This window comes from Medicago sativa, chromosome 6 (genome assembly GCF_051527215.1).
Source record: "Medicago sativa cultivar Bolivia chromosome 6, Bolivia_mono, whole genome shotgun sequence".
NCBI lineage: Eukaryota > Viridiplantae > Streptophyta > Magnoliopsida > Fabales > Fabaceae > Medicago > Medicago sativa.
Window position 1 is genome coordinate 71,280,994 of NC_140754.1, and position 5,088 is coordinate 71,286,081.

General features: G+C 31.6%; 1 long non-coding RNA gene across 1 annotated transcript; it reads right to left on the minus strand.

The window, feature by feature from the left end:
* Positions 1-3,838: 3,838 nt before the first annotated feature.
* On the minus strand, positions 3,839-4,381 carry LOC146916627 (uncharacterized). The gene is made up of 2 exons (XR_015015171.1): positions 4,166-4,381; positions 3,839-4,064 (listed from the first exon to the last, which is right to left on the minus strand). It is a non-coding gene; the product is annotated as an uncharacterized LOC146916627 (long non-coding RNA).
* Between the last annotated feature and the right edge of the window lie 707 nt (positions 4,382-5,088).

The window sequence follows — 5,088 nt, forward strand, 5'->3', positions numbered from 1 at the left end:
CTTATATACTTCAACTAATGGGTTAGGTTAACCCATCTCATAATGGGCCTAGTGTAACAACCCGTTTTTCGTTAGTATTATTTTATTTAGTTATTATATGTGTTTATTTGATTGTTTGTGTGTTTGAGTTGGAATTAGTGGATTTCTAGACGAGAAGGGTATTTTAGTCATTTTCAGGACTAAAGGTATTTTGGTCATTTTAGAAGGTAGAGTATTTTATTGTTTTAGTGTGGATAGTTATTTTTACTAAGTTAGAAGTAACTTGAGGTAATTATTTTGAGATGGTAATTAATGAGATGTTTAAGAGTTAAGTGAGTAGTAAAATTTTAGAATTAAGTGGTAAGAGTCGTTAGACCCATTATAAATTGATGTAACCTAGCCCATTTATTGGAGTATATAAGGATAATTTATGAGGAGAATTAGGGTTTAGGTATTCATTTCACTCATTCACATACAAAAAAGTGGCTAGAGAAACATAGAGAGAATTAAGAGAGAAGTGAAGATAGAAGATAGAGGAAGAGAACCCAAGTGACGAAAAGAGAAGAGGAGAGCTATGATTCACAGAGGGAGTGAAGATTTTGGTGGATTATCTAAGCTTAAGAGGAAACAAGGTAAGGGGGATAGGTTTGTTCTACCTAATAATCTATAAGCTTGTTTTTAGTTTATGGGTCATAATTGTTTTGTTTGAATTGTGAAAATTGATGATTATATGTGTAATTTTTGTGCTTGGATTTATGTGGTGAATTTGAGTATAAGAAAATTATTGAAAACTTGTTGTTGATGCTTGAATTTCATTGTTGATATGTGTTGAAGTGATTACTTTGTAAATTTAGCTTAAATTGGTGAAAATGATGACGTTGTTGTTGATTAATGATTTATGTGCTAATAATGTTGTTGGGTATCTGTTGGTGTTGAGAAGTCATGACCTTGATGATAATAATTGTGATGTTTGATTAAGTTGTTGTATTTTGGTGATTTTTGTGAAAATGGGTCAAAAGAGGAGAAGTTTGATTTTGATGTATTTGAATGGATTAACGAAGTTGTTGTGATGAGTTATGGTGATTAGAATTTCTGTTTTGAATCAAAAGTTGTGTGTGTGAAATCTTTTGGGTGAAAATTGGGGTTTTGAGTAAAAAAGTTGTTTTAAGAACTTTTGTGAAATAAGTCATTTTTGGGTGAGTTGAATTAAGTTGTTTTGGGGTCATAAAATGTTTTTGAGTGTGTATAAATGGCCTAAGTATTTGGGATGCGTTTAGTGCTATTTGGGTCGAAAACTAATTTCAAAATGGGAGTTTACGTGCGAAAATGCGTTTCCGTTGACTTGCAGAAATGGCATGACCGTGTGCCCCCATGGCATGGGTCGTGCATGATATTCTGGTTAGGGTGACACGACCGTGACAGTGCCACCTGCTGGCACAACCGTGACAACCGTGCGCGGAAACTCTGATTTTTCAATTTTAAAAGGGCTTTTGAGCATACCAATGGATCCCTAACACCTAAGTCTAATTAAATGGAGTGTAATTGAACTTCTAGAAGTGGTTTAACATAGATTTATAATAGAAATGAATTGACTTTGAAAAATGAAGAAAAAGGAGACGAAATTTGCAAATTTTTAAAATTAAACGGACTTGTTAAATAGTGATGATATGCTTGACCTAATGTGACGTTAGGAGGTAAATAGGAATGATTTTGTGATGTGTATGAGCATGATGCCTTATCTTGGTGAAATATTTGAAAATGGAAGATTTTGTAAAATGAGATGAACTTTGGTAAAATGATAGAACATAACTTGCAATTGACTTTGTAATCATGTTAATATGATGAAATAAGAATGAATCAATCATTGATTTGTGTATATTGTGTTGGGTATCATGATGTGGTTGCTTGTTCATCTATTATGCAAATTGTGCTTTGTGAGATGATGTTGTCCCTTGAGGTGATAAATGTTGATGATGATTATGATGTTGGCTCTTTTTGTTGATTATGACTTGTTGATTGTATGGATGTAAATGCTTGATAATTCAATGGTGAATTTTGATGAAGATATTATATGATAGTGTAAATTGTATAATATAGAGTTGGTGATGTTTGCATTGTCGAGTCTTTACTTGAAAGTCCATGCATTCATAGTCATGTAATTGGTGGTGATTATTACATTAGTGGATAACTCGGTAAGATTTCATCTGAAATCCAAACTTGGTACCACATGCATGTAGAAGTGTCTAGAACATCGCATGCACATGAGATTGGTAAAATGTGTCATACTTGACTACGTGATTTGGTGATTATGTGCATTGGTGAAATTTGGTGAACGTTGTGACTACGTGGAATTGTGAACTTTTATATGTTGTTTGATTATGCTTGTATACTTGAGAAATAATGTTGATGTGATGATTCATTGTTGGATGGCTCGATTAAGAGTTTATTTAGTTGATATTGAAAATGAATATGTTTAATATGCTATGATTGAAGTATGATAATATTCACATGTAGTTAGTATTCTAAGAATGATAAGCATGTATATATGCTATACTTGAAATCCTTGAATGCTTTTACTTGATTATATTTTATTATGTGAAATATTATCTAACCCCCAATGATCGTTTGGTTGACTGCCTACCCATTTGTATGAATGATGTAGACGGCGTGCATGATTGATATCTTATTATTTGTGAGTTTCTTGAGGATTAACGTGGAGCTACCTCTTTATCTTTGCTTGGAGTCTAGTTTAGGGCTCTAATTAGGCGTGTCGGGACTTTTGCATTTATGCTTTTATCTGTTGTTGGATTTATTTGCTGAGACTTATTGTCTAATTCCGTTGTGATTTTATGAAAACCAATTTATGCATGTTTTGAGAAAATGAAGGTTTAACATCTAAACTTTTTCGAATATTTGATTTATTTTCATGATTTATTGCATTCGAGGTTTAGGGTGTTATACTTAGTGTCTCTTACCACTTAATTAAAAAGTTACTACTCGCTTAACTCATTAACCATCTCATTAATTACCATATAAAAATAATTACCTCAAGTTATTGTTAATCTTAGTAAAAAATGACCATTCACACAAAAACACTAAAATACCCTTTATTCTAAAATTACTAGTTTACCGCCACTCCTCAATTACCAAAATACCCTTAATCCTAAAAATGACTAAAATACCCCTCTCGCCTAAAAACCCACTAATCCATATTCAAACGCACAAATAAGCGACTAAACACATATAATAAATAAATAAAATAATCCTAAAGAAAAACGGGATGTTACAGGTTGGACCTACGAAAACTTCTATCAAGTTAGAGTTTGATTCCCTCAACCTATAACTTTGGGGGAAATTGTTCTGAACTAGGCAAAGGTCCAATCTGGTCTAGACCGGAGCCTGATTCAGGAATTGAAGTCAGGCAAGTCCATACGATGGACACACCTTAAATCCCACTAGATAATGGTTTGCATCAACAAATCTTGACCGTCTAATTCGGATCTAATGTCACATTACCCTTAAAATGGCAACACATGTCCCTTATGGACTCCTGTCTAAGATAAGGCTTGACAGCCAAAAACCGTACTTATTCCCTATAAATATTAATCTACAACATTGAGTCATGTATCTTACTTTGTAACATATTATTAGCCGCACTCTCTTAATCCCCCCAAATGACTTATTTGTCGGAGCACGTGCAGATACAACACTCCCCTCTTGTGGAGACGGACCCACGATGGATCGCGGTGGATGAAAACGATTATATTCTTGCACACATCGAGTCTTCTCCAACAAGTTAACCATCTTAGACCTAACATGATCATATAAGTTTTAACTTTTTTATAAAATTCAAAAGCCATAGAAACATAATGCAAACTTTATTATATGAATTTAGGAATCATAATTATTTTCAAATTTATTTGTCTATAATAAAGGTAAAATATTATTATATGATTTAAGAAAAGATATTATTTTTAAATTTGATTATTATGGATAATAATGCCGACAGAAACCATGAAAGCACACCATATATTTAGGATATAACCGTCTTGGACAATCCTGATTACACGTACAAGGAATATTAGCTGCATTGTCAAATCACAAAAAGAAATATTACTAAAGGATAATAAAATAGTGTTTATAACACAAACCAGAAAATTTAAAAATGGTGTGAAATAAAACATACTTTGTTTGGTTTCAACCGAAAGTAGAGAAAGGAAGATGATCAAAACACTAACAAACATTAGAATTTTAGCCATATTTTAACTCCTTTGATTGTAATGTAAAGGTATTTTTCGTCGTTTAATAAGTAAAACTTCATACTTTTTTAACTTTAATTAAATGGTTTTTAGTTCTTAGGAGTTGCAAAAGTCAATTATGATATTATAATTAATGTTAATTGTCTAAGGTTTTTCATTATTTTTTTTTTAAATATATTATACATATTGTTTATTTATATTTTGGCCTCTTGTAGTATATAGGAGGAAACCCAAAAAGAGAAACAACAATATTGAATGATGTAAAAAAATAGATGCTTAAATAACACATGGAAGAGGTAACAACACTTTTTTTTTTTTTTTTTTTTTTTTTTTTTACAAATTAAAATTAATATAGGGTTGTTTTTGACATCTTTTTATACCAAATTAATACATTTAAATATGAAAATTGCACCAGTTGAGAAAAATGTTGTGTTCTCTAGCGTAAGAAGAGAACGAGGATTAACTAGTTATGGGACGTAAAATTGTCATTGTAAAAACATAAATAAAAAAAATCTAGGCTTGAGAATTTTGGTTAAAAATATATAATTTTTTTTTATAAATCAATGAGATAAAATAAGCAATTTAAAATTTGTTGGCATCCCGGCCCCTTATGTAACCCCCATACTAAACGTACCTAGGAAGTTTAGCATGTGCATTAACTTGATACTGGATACATTAATATTTACAACAATAATACATTGAATGAATAATCTATATAACAATGAGCGTTCGTACAAACAAATATACTCTACTACTAGTCCAAAATGTAGAAAATACATCCTTGAAATCTCTGGCATCCTGCAGCGGGTACGAACGATCGCTTGCTGAAATATCCATTCTGCTACGAGCA